General features: G+C 43.1%; 1 protein-coding gene across 4 annotated transcripts in view; it reads right to left on the bottom strand.

Annotated features, from left to right (window-relative positions):
• Positions 1-12,233, bottom strand: part of PPP6R2 (protein phosphatase 6 regulatory subunit 2) — a 68,277-nt gene that overhangs the window by 44,523 nt on the left and 11,521 nt on the right. For 3 of the 4 annotated variants that reach the window (XM_074375851.1, XM_074375853.1, XM_074375855.1), the window contains exon 2: positions 5,557-5,683. The gene's annotated coding sequence lies outside the window, so the exon portion shown is untranslated. Of the gene's footprint in view, positions 1-4,038; positions 4,132-5,556; positions 5,684-12,233 lie in introns of all 4 variants that reach the window. The other variant, XM_074375852.1, reaches the window with a different exon arrangement.

Here is a 12,233-nt window from a genome sequence, read left to right as displayed (position 1 = left end):
CACCTGAGACTCAGGAAACACAGTTCCAGCCCTGTCAGAGCCAGAACCAACCTCCAGAACAGGGCTAGGCTCTAGCAGGGCAGCGCTCCGAAGGGCCTACCCAGATGGCAGTGAGCGTGCCTGTCCCCAGCAGACGGCGAGCTCCTCTAGGACAGGAGCAGTGCTCACAGCCCCTTGCACACCTGGGTCAAAGTTCCGGGGGGTTCACCACATCAAGCAGCAGACAAAGCTGGCGGAAGCGCTGAAAGGCCGACTCTTCCCGGGGGCAGCAAGCTGCAGCCAAGGAGCAGGGCAGGGAGCCAACAGACGGGAGCACAGGCTGGGTGCACACTCCCACCCAACTGACGCAACAGGTGTGACAGGGACTCTGCTGGTCCCCAGTCTTCATTCGCCCTCCTTCAATGGCAGCGTTTTGGGTTGGGTACTTGGCCACCCTTCTTAAGCGGAGCTTTCCCCGCTTCCCTGCAACTAGCTGTAGTCACGTGACGAAGCCCTGGGCACCTGGGTGGGCGTGGAAGTAACGCTGGGACGTCAAGGCCTTACTGCTGTGAGCCACGGGGTCTCCAGGACCCTCCTCCTCCTGGGGACAGCAAGAACTGGAACAACTCAGACTGGACCTCCTCCAAGAGGGGCTGCCACCCAGGAAGGCTGCGAGCAGACCAGGCACGGGGTTGGGAGAAGTGTGCTTCAGCCACTGAGCTCTGGGACGTCGGCCGCAGCAGCTCAGTCCGGGCCTTAATACACTTAGAGCAAGCTTCTTAACCTCCCTGAGCTCTAGTTTTCTCACCTATAAAATGACCGTATTTTCTTCAAAAGGTTATGGGACTTGAGTAATACGTCTGGCATATAAAAAATGCACTTTCTGGGCAAGTAAAAGAAGGGGGGTGACGTCACTCACACACACTGTTAAGCCCCACCAGTGTCACCTCCCCTGCTCCACCAGTCCTAACACGCACCCGCCTCTCCCGGCCGTAGAAGGACAACTGCCGCTGTAGCACTACGACCACAGCAGAGGTGAGGAGCCCAGGGTCCTCGCGGGCCAGCCCAGTGCTCCCACCTGACCGCCCTGACTGACCGGAGAGAAGCAACCTTTCTCTACTATCACCAGATACTATTCCTTGACTTGGAGTTCTACATTTGGGAAAATGTGAGAAACTCAAACAAACAAACACTAAAAACCAAAAGTGCAGCCAAGCCTTTCCAGAAATAGCAGAATGAGATTCCAAGGGGACTCATGATGAAAGGACACGCTATTAATAAAACCAGCACCACAGGCAAAAACCAGGACTGACGGACACCCCACCAACACCAACAACACCAGCGTTTCCGGCTTTCAAAGCCATGTCTCAGTGAGGTCTGCACACGTGGAATGAACTGCAGGTCTTCAAGACTGTCTCAACTATTCAAGGACACTTTCATTTTCAAGCATTTCAAAGTCACCTGGTCAGTTCCACCCTCCCTATCCCCATCCTCCCGTGCAAGCCCTTGGGTTTTTTGATTGAGATAACGATGAATTTCTAGACCAGTTTGGAGGACACTGAAATATTTACAACACTGCATTTTCTAACCCTAAACCAGGGTGGAGCTGTCCACTCACTCAAGCCTTTCTTCAGTTTCAAAATGCACAGTGCTCGCCCTATGGACCCTGCACACCTTGTATTCAGATGTGTCCCCAGGTACTTTCTGATGTATACGCTGCTATACACATAGCTTTTTTGTTGCAATGTGTTTGTTCCTGGGATATGACAATTCATCTTTATAAGCTGATTTTGGATCCAGCAGCTTGCTAAAAGGTTATTAATTTGACTGTTACCTGTAGATTGTTCTGGACTTTTTACATACAAGAAAACTTTGTTCACATCATCAATGAATAATAACGGTTTTGTTTCTTCCATTCCAATCTCTTATCTTTTCCCCCATTTCCTCACTTATTGGGCTGGCTAAAATCTCCATCATAGTCCTCAACAGAAGCAGTCAGAGCTAGCACCCCTGTCTCCCTCCCACTTTCTCAGAGAAAGCTTTCAGTATATTATCAAACATAAGGGCTGCTGAAAGTTTCTTTTAATAAGAATACAGGAAGTTTCCCGGCGCTCTCCCACTTCTTTGGAAGCTGCACACTGTTTCTATTCTTACTGTGGCTCCTCAGAGCTTGTGCGCTGTGCACGTACTAAAATCCACACTAACCCGCACTCTCCCAAGCCCTGCTACCACACAGACGCTGACCGCCTCAGCTCCTCACCCTCCGTCTCTCAACGTGTGCGTTGCTTTCATGCCTCACGTGATTCTGGCCTGACTTCCCTTCAAAAGACGCTGTATCTACTACAAACAATGAATGTTAGATTTGCTTTTCATTCTCTCTCGAATTTTAGTTCTTCCACTTAGGATCACTACTTTCTGCACATTTAGAAATGTCTTTAGCAAAGGACTGCTAGTGATAAACTCTCAGTTTCTGTTTTCCTAAAAGTGTATTCATCTCCACCTCATTCTTGAAAGATATTTTTGTCAGACACAGAGTTAGAAATTAGCAACTGCTCACTCCTAGGACAATAAAGATACTATTCTTTCACTGGCCCCTGACTTCCACGGCCACAGCTGAGAAGCAAGCTCAGTGTGACCACTGTTCATTAACCTCATTCCTCTGGTTCATTTCAGGGTCCCTCTTTGTCTCTGCAGCTCTGCAGCTTTACTCTCTTCAACCAGCTGGAAATTTGCTTTTAATTTATCCTGCTTATGATTCATCTGTCTTTTTCAACGTATTTTTTCCACCAATTCTTGAAAATCTCTAGCCTTTATCTTTTCGAATGATAGATCTGCCCCCATTCTCTTTTTTTTATAAAATGCCCATTTAACATATATTAGACATTCTCGTGCTATCCTCCATGCTGCCTAACCTCTACTCTACATTGTCTTTTTTAATGGAGGCACTGGGGATTGAACCCAGGACCTCCTGCATGCTAAGCACGTGCTCTACCACTGAACTAGACCCTCTGCCCTATATTTTCCATCATTTTCTCTGTGCTTCATTCTGGGTGCCTTCTCCTGTCCTACTTTCTGGTTCACTGATTATCTCTTTACTATATAATTCAGTATTAAACCCATATGAGTATACATAAAATAAACAAGCTCATACTATATAGCACAGGAAACTATATTCAGTATCTTGTAGTAACTTATGGTGAAAAAGAATATGAAAACCAATATATGTATGTTCACGTATGACTGACACATTGTGCTATGCACCAGAAACTGGCACAACATTGTAAACTGATTATACTTCAATAAATATATACATATGTTTAAAAAAACCACGTGAGAAATTCTTTATACTGGTTCTATATAAAGAAGTTATATCTGGTTCTTTTCAAGTATTACGCATCGCCTTTTACTGCTTCCTGCGGATATTTTCATTTCCTTAAGTGTCTCTTTAAAGACAGAGAGCGCACTTAGTTACCACTCTGTCCCTGGCAGCCCCCAGTCTGACGCCTTCGAGGCCTGTGCTGCGGCTTCCCATGCCTGGTGCCTTATTTCCCTGTGTGCCGGGCCAGTTTTGCCTGTGTACTAATCCCTGCCCTTAAAAAATACCCATAGGAATTTTCTGCATTCTAGGATGACTGTAACTTCCTCCAGAAAGGTTTTACGTTTGGTCCCACAGGATGCCTGAAGGTGTTACCAAACCAGAAAACCTTCAATTCATGCTCAATTTCTCTGAACTACCAGGCAGCGTGAACCTGGGGTACAACTCCTCACAAAGGCTAATCTAATCTGCAGACACAGGTTTCCCCATTTTTCCTGCTACATTTAGTAAAAAGACAACCAGGTGGGGGCAGGATGGTTCTAGTTCACCCTGACTCTGCGGACACAGACCTTCAGAGCCCCACCTAATACGGGGAGGGTCCCCTTTATCCTCTACCCGAGAGGACTGTGTATCTTCACTTCACCTCAGAGGCCGACAAGGCCTCTGACGTCCACGCTCCACTTTGTCCAGACGAGCAACACCCTAGGGCAAAGGAAGATTCCATCCTATGGTGCTTAAATTACCTTTCTGGTTCTTTCTGTTACTCTGTGGCCTAAAACTTCCTTGCTGTATTGTCAGTCCTCTGATTTTCTCTTTAACACGACGTTAGCTGTTTTCTGTAGAGTGGGGAAGGGGAGGATAGAAGGTAGTCCAAATAACCTAGCCTAACATTTATCAAAAACATAAAAACATTGCTGTTTTTTTGCAAAATATACCTGATACACAATTCTATACTAAAATTTATATTCTCTCATCACTCTGAGGAATTACTCCACACTCTACTGGGCTCTATTCATGCTAACGAGACATCTTCTCTCCGCCTCACATGTTCCTTGTAGGGACTCTGTCTTTTACCTCTGGCTCACAGGCTTCTTGGCTTTGGTGCTATAAAATCTCAGTGTGCGGGCATGGGTTTCCTTTTACACTTTTATACAGGTTAGGACACAGTGTGCTTCCTAGAGCTCCCTGAGTCTATGGATTTATCTCCTTCGTTCATTTCTGAAAAGTCAAAGCGATCAGTACTCTGAACAATGCCTGTTCCTGTTCTCTTCAAGTCTCCATACTGGGGCCCCACCACACACTCAGAACGCTTTTATCTACCCTCTGTTTCTCAGTCTCACTTTCCATCTCCCACCTCTCAATGCTGCAAACTAGATAACTTCTTCAGGGATATATTCCAGTTCCCTAACTCTGTCTTCAGCTACGTCTAATCTGTTTAATCCACTTACAGCGAGTTTTTAATTTCAACTTTCTTTTTTATTTCCGAAATTTCTAGTTGGTTCATTTTCATACTTTGATTTTCATTATGAATTTTTATTCTATTTTGTATTTCTTCAAACATTTCACACATTATTATATATATTGCATCTGATTATTCAATACCTGCAGCCCTTAGGGCATCTAACTATGCCAACTCTCCTCACAATGGTCTGTGTGTGTCCTGAATGTACATTCAAGTTTGCTTAAATTTAATCTATAGAAATCCCAAGGGCCTACACTGAATATTCTTTGCTCTGAAAACAATTTATATTTTCTTCAGCAAGGAACAAAAGAATTCTACCACAATACTATCTCTTTTCTTTTTCTCTTTTGGCCTTTGAAGAGTTGGCTTTATTCTTAATGCACATACGTGCTCAGAATAATTTATATACATGTCATTGAACCACATCTAACTGGACTGCAACAGGAGAGCCTTGGAGGAGCATCCACTCTGTGGGGCACAAGTCCCTTCTTCCCTCTCCACCTATATGTGGACTGCGCTGGGGATGGCAACCTTGACAGAACATGCGCACAGACCTCCCTGCATGTGCCTGGCCGCCCCTTTTACTGGGCTTCCCTTGGCTTGGAGAGACCAAGTAACCTTCCCACACACAGCATCTCAAAATCAGACACAGGAGCATCAAAACCCGCAAAAGTCAGGAAACCATACGCACATCTTCAAAACTACAGTTTTTGCTGTCATCCATCTTTGAACATTCACTTATACAGAATACGTGTATAAATACACAATAAAGCAGAATCAAAAAAGAAAATTATCTTACCTTCTGTGGAAACTCCTTGTTTAAATTCTGTATTCAGGCAAAATACAACATTTGGGATTTTTTCTTGGAATATATGCCACTTGAAGAAAAATTTTTTCATTCAGTGGACAATTTATAATCTCTTCACCTGAAAAATAACAGGAAAAAAACTTACTTTAAGTTCTACTTTTGTAACGTTAACTTACCAAAATGACAGGGAAAAGGAAAACAAAAATCATGATCTTTATTAGCACCCGAATTATCAGAACATTCCATGACTGAGGACCTAAAACTCCCTCGTCCCTGCCTGTTCCAAGGAGATCAGTACTGACAATACGCACCTGCTCTGTGTCTGGTCGGCCGGGCCAGCGGCTGCAATTCAAGGACACGAGAAGAGTCTCTGTGCAGCCGTTCCACGACCACACACCATCACCATCAACACACACACATCCTGGTCACAAGATGACCAGAAGGCTCACTGGTGACCCCTCACGGCTCCCAGAGTGCTCCAGGTGTAGTCTCTGAGCACCACTTCCAAATGAAGTGATCAGCACTCCCTGGAGAAATGACTGACACCAAGGCCTGCAGCAAGAACATGGGCCAGCACAGCCCAGGGCTGTTCATTTCGTATCTGCATGAAAGTCATGATTTTATTTTTTGAAATTTATACTTAGCAATAAGGAGGGGTAGCAGTTCAAGAATATAAGAGGCTAAGAGACATAATCATCAAATGTAATATTTAGATCTTGTTTGGGTCCAATTAAAACAAATCAACTGGAAGAGGATATTTCTGAAGCTACTGGGGAAATCTGAATATGGGCTGGTATTAGATGACATTAAGGAATTACTGTCATTCTCTTAGTTGTGACAATGACATGCTGGCTATGTTTTTAAAAATAAAGACTTCCCTTATCTGTTAGAGGAAAAAAGTGAAGTATGTATGGGTGAAATAACATTATTTCTGGGATTTACTTTTAAAACACTCCACCAAAAAACAAGAACCAAACAAATTTTAAAAGTGTGAGAGAAAACCGGATAGATTGAAAAAAAAAAAAACAAAGCACCTGGCAAAGTACTGATCACTGTTGAAGCTGGGAGATGAGTACATGGGTATTCATTATGTTTTTTTGCACATTTGTCTATTTTTTAATTTTACAGAAAAATCTAACAGAAAGAGGCCCTCCAAGTTGTGCTAGTAAACCAGGAGTAAGTAAGTGTTATAACCTAAAATGGGAAAATCTTCTTACATCTGTGAAACAGAACAAAGGGAACTTCATATAAAATGGAGCCGGTGCATGACTGGGACATTGTGCAGAAACTGACACACTGTAGCTGAGTGTATGTCAATTTAGAAATAAATATACACATAAACAAAAGCTTAACAAAATAAAGTGGAACTGGGGGCAAGAAGGGGAGCCCTCACCGCCCTCTCAGCCCCAACCCCAGACCTCCGTGGAGGGGGCTCTCCTGCTGCCCAGAACCTCAGTCAGTGAGAAAGCATTACCACTCCGAACTCTCACTTTCCTCCAATGGACTTTTGTTCAAAACAGCCCCTCTCAACTTCTTCCTTTTTCTCTATAATGTTCCTCTGCTTCGTTTATGGGAATTGTCTATGGCTTTTGCTATAACTTGGTTGTCCCAAATTGCAATTCTCTGCTACACTCAAATAAACCCATTTTTCTGGTAAAATAACAGGCTGTTACATTTTTAAAGTTGGCACATCTAACATTCCATAATTACTAAGCTAAATAATTCAAAATTGGTTTTTTAGCATTTCACACAGTTTCAAAGTAAGAAAGTACCTCTATAAGGACCCTTAGGCCTGTTTATTCTGACTGTGAACCAGAGCTTTTGTAACATACACCTTTTTGACAAGCGCCACACAGCCGGGGCGTCAGGAGGGACGTGCCGCCGGGGACTGAATGACACCTCCTCCTCAGATGCACATACCCCGAGCACCACCCACACTCGCACTCCTGGCAGCGTCACCATCCCCACACCCTCCCACTGCAGATACCGGCCTTTGGTCACCTGGTCCTCCAGCCTAGGCTCTGCTGGGTCTTCCTTCTCAGCAGGCCCTGAGGATCTCACCCTGTAGCCTGGGTTTTCCTGTGAAACCTTTCTCCCAAGCCCTGTTCCCAACTCCTTCCCTAAACAAATGGACTCCCGTGATGTCCACCCAGGAAAGGCCCGCCTCTGCTGTCCCCCAAGGCATCCCAAGCAAGAAGGGGTCAGCACTCTTGGGGAGCCCATGGATATCTTCCATGCTACCAAGTAACTTCATTCAAGTACCTGATTTTGATACTTTTGCTTCTAGCCAAGATGAAGTAACAGGGACCAGATTTACAAACACATGAAATGGTTCTGAAGACACCGGCTATCAGGCAATGAAGAACAGTGATCCCTGACAGAAGGAAAACAAGAGGGGCCCTTTAACTTTCTGCCTGACAAGTAGTCCTGGGTCACAGCAGAGGGACGTGGTGGGCTCCAGCTGTCTCCTAAAGTGAAGAAACAGCCTTGGGAGGCCAGGGAGGCCAAGGCGCTCAAGTTCACACGTCAGGCACTGGAGGGGACTGAGTTGCACAGACAGCAATGAAGATCTGCTGTCTCCAGCCAGGTACACATCAGTGCATGTGTGTGAGAAAGGAACCCAAACCAGGGATTAGTGGGAAGGATCCCCCAAGGTCACACGGGGCCAGAGAGTTACTCCCCCTGCCAGTCACAGTGAAAACTTTCTAATCCTCGGGGCATTGGACAAAGTACTCAGAAGGTGGGGCAAAATGAGCCCTGGACTCAACATTACTCTGGTCCCTCCTAACAAAACCTAAAAACCAGACCCACAGAATCAAACTGTTTCCAAGTTACTTAGCCACATCCCAGAACACAGGTCAAGAACGTTTACAGAAATACAAAAATACTCAGTAACTAACAAGACAAAATTCACAGCATCTTGGCATCTAATCAAAAGTGGCAGGCACACAAGGAAGCCCAGAAGCGACTCCGGCAGTGGAGCAGAGGCAGGGACACACGAACACCTGTCGCACCTCCACACGCTCACAGCCTAGAGGGCAGAGTAGATGTGTTACACAGAGGCCTGAAAGACACACAAAGACCCCAAAGAGTCGTCAATACACCCTTAATCCAAAGAAAGGCAGCAAAAGAGGAAAGGGAGCAGAGAGCACACTGTGAGCCTCAACAGCAGGACACGTTAAACGGGGCCGCCACACATCACCACTGAGGCCCTCCTTCCTCAGCCCCACCCAACTCCCCAACCACGCCCCATTTACATCTCCCACATACGCTGCGTGTCCCTCACAGCTGACGCCTCGGCGCTGGGCCTTCCGTGGTCGCAACGCCCGCTGTCCCACCTTCCCTGCGTGTCTGGAATTCAGCGACAACCACTTTCATCAGGCTTTGCTGAGGCCTCCTCGGTGCTCTCACAAGAGTCTGTTTATGCCTCTTCTAGAGAGTCACTACGTTACAATAACCTAGTTTTAAGTATTTTTATTTATTTTAAATTATGAAAAAAGTTTTAAATAAAAAAGCTCCAGAGAGAAATATAACAAATTCCATGTACTGAGATTTAATAAATGTTAACATTTGCTCACATATGCCACCTACTTAAAAAAAAAATTCTAATACATTGGGAAATCCACAAACCATTCAACCCTCTTCCTCCAGAGATAATCATTAATTTGCAGTGCCCATAATTTCATTGTTTTACTACTTATGTAACCATAAGTAATAACATTGCTTTAAGAATATACTTAAATACTTTCATAACACATATGGGTGCTCTCCAACTGTCTTAAGCTCAATTTTGTATTTTCAGAACTTACCTATATTGATACACCTAGCTTTAATTCTTTCATTTTAAATACACTATTCCTTCACATAAGATGGCACTTTTTACCCATTTCCCTACTGAGGTACTTTTAGGTCGTTTATGATTTATTACCATCATCAAGGTTGCCCTGAACATTCTGAATACGCATCCTTCTGCTTTGCCTGACAGTGAAATTGCTGGGTCACAGGACAGATGCTTTCAAGTTTAGATGTTACTAAATTGCTCTCCAAAGTGCTTTATGAAATCAATACATCCTCCCACCGTATTCCTGTTCCCCCAGACTGCCTACCCATGGTGGTATGGTCAGGCTCCTTCATTTTTGCTATTCTGGTGTGTGTGAAGTGGAATCCTCATCTTAATTTGCATTTCCATCACTCAAGGTCACAAAGCTAACAACGTGGCTAGAAGCACACGCTGGCTGGAAGAGGGATTTAGAGCCTAACATGTAGACCCTAAGTAGCTCAGACTTCTGTTGCAAGTCTTGTTTATGAACAAGATTCATACAACTTCTAATGTGCTCTAACTTATAATACAGATGCTCTCGCTTCACAATAACAGTTACTTAGTACTAAAGACCACTGCGTACACTTACAACCAACTTCCTCTTCTTTTCCTGAAGTAGTTTCCTGGTGTGATTATGACTCCAACTTGGTGTAGTTAGGTCCATTCGTTTGTGTTTCTGTTCAATTGGAGGGAATTGCTTTTTTGTTATTGTTTCTTATTTAATTTTGTTTTCTACCTATGTTAAATATTTACCAAAGTCAAAACTACACAACAGGTGTCGCAGCCCCACACACCTGCTCAGCGGGGAGCAGTGGGACTGAGAGCTGAACCTAGACACTAGATGTCCTGCAGGCCTAGGACGCATTGGAGTCCCAATCCAGGCGGAATGGAAAACCTCATGGAGCACTCTCAGGCACCCCGCTGCATAAGGCCAGTAAAGCCACACCTGCAGAGTAGAAATTACAACCTGGAGCAAAGGCCACACCCAAAGACTAAGTTCAAAACCAAAACACACCTATTCAAAGAATAAAACCAAGCCAGACAGGACCAAAAAGATCTTCCAGTAATTTAACTATGTACCAGAAGAAAACTCAAGCCATAATCAAGGTATCAACATATAATTAAAAAAATAAATAAGACATAAAGCAGGAGGAAAATGTGAATGTAATTTTTTAAAATTAAAAAGCAACTATTAGATCCCAAGATGTCTCAGATGGTGGAATTCATCATCATCATCATCATCATCATCATAACAATAACAATAATGATAACAAAAAACAAGTTCAAGGACTTAAAGGAAAAGATAGTGATAATGAGTGAAAAGATAAAATCTCAGCACAGTAATGAAACCACAGAAAAACATATGACTATTATAGAACTAAAAAATACAATGTCTGAAATAAAAATATATACTGGATAAACTTAATAAAAAACTGGAGACTGAAAGTGTCAGTGAACCTAAAAAAGATCAAGAGAAACCAGGTAATCTGAGAAGAAAGAAAAAAGGCTTTTTTAAAAATGAATAAAGCCTCAGTGACCTATGTAGTATTAAATGGTCTACCATACATGTTACTGAAATCCCAAAGAAATATGAGGAAATAGAATATAAAAATACACGAAATTACAGCCAAAAATAGTCCAAACTTGGTAAAAGAACCTCAGAAGAGTGCACCAGACAGAAGCCTCACCCACCCTGTCCCTTCATCCTGCTCCTCAATCTTAACATAGCTACCTTTTAAGTTACTTGGTGACCACAGTTGGTAACAATGCACCGTATCATCGAAATTTGCTGAAACAGTAGAATTTAAACGTTCTCATTGTGTGTGTGTGTGTGTACATATATGTATACATGGATGTATACACACACACACACAGGTGTGTATGGCTGGATGTGACAACTAGACGGGAAGAATCCTCTCACAGTGTATACATATGTCAAATCATGATATACTTCAAATATCTTAACATTTTATTTGTCAGTTATATCTCAACAAAGCTGGAAAAGAAAGAAAAAACAAGAAACTGAGCCGAAAACAGCTGTTGTGAGGCGAAAGAGCTGAGCAAAGATTTCAGCAGCTGTCCGGCACTGTGAAGACAGAATCTGTCTTCTAAATTCTACTAAATTAGAAGGATTTTCCATTAAGACTCAAGAAGGGCCATGCCTTACAAGTCAAAACCATGTACCAGAATTAAAGGCTATGCCTTAAAATTTAGTGTGAAACCAAAACAGATCCACTCTAGAAACCTTCTACAGGATCAAGATGATCTTCTGGTAATGTAACAGTCTACACTAACAAAACTCAATACTCTTTATGGAAAGATAACCTAAAACAGTTTCTAGAATATATCATCCAAAATGTCTATTATGCAATAAAAAAATTACTAGGTGGGGAGGGAATAGCGCAGTGGAACAGTGTGTGCTTAGAAAGTACAAGGTCCTGGGTTCAATCCTCAGCACCGCAATTAAAAACATAGATACATACACACACACACACACCTAATCATCTCCCCCACCCAAAACAAACAAACAAACAAACAAAAATTACTAGAACTGCAAAGCAGAAAAATGTGACCCATAATTAAGAGAAAAAACAATCTACAGGACCCACAAACAAGTATATACTGGAACTGGCAGATGAGAACTTCAAAACATCAATTACAAATATGTTAAAGGATTTGGGGGAAAGAGGACAGAAGAAATGAACAGGTAGAGAGTATTAGCAGAGAAATGCAAACTTGAAAGAAGAACCAAAAGGAAATTCTAGAACTGAAAAGTGCAGTGTCTGAAATTAAAACATCACTGGATAGAATTAATAACAGAATGAGAACAAAGAAGAAAACAATGAAT

This window comes from Camelus bactrianus, chromosome 12, assembly GCF_048773025.1.
Source record: "Camelus bactrianus isolate YW-2024 breed Bactrian camel chromosome 12, ASM4877302v1, whole genome shotgun sequence".
In the NCBI taxonomy this organism is placed as follows: domain Eukaryota; kingdom Metazoa; phylum Chordata; class Mammalia; order Artiodactyla; family Camelidae; genus Camelus; species Camelus bactrianus.
This window is presented reverse-complemented; position numbering and strand designations above follow the sequence as displayed.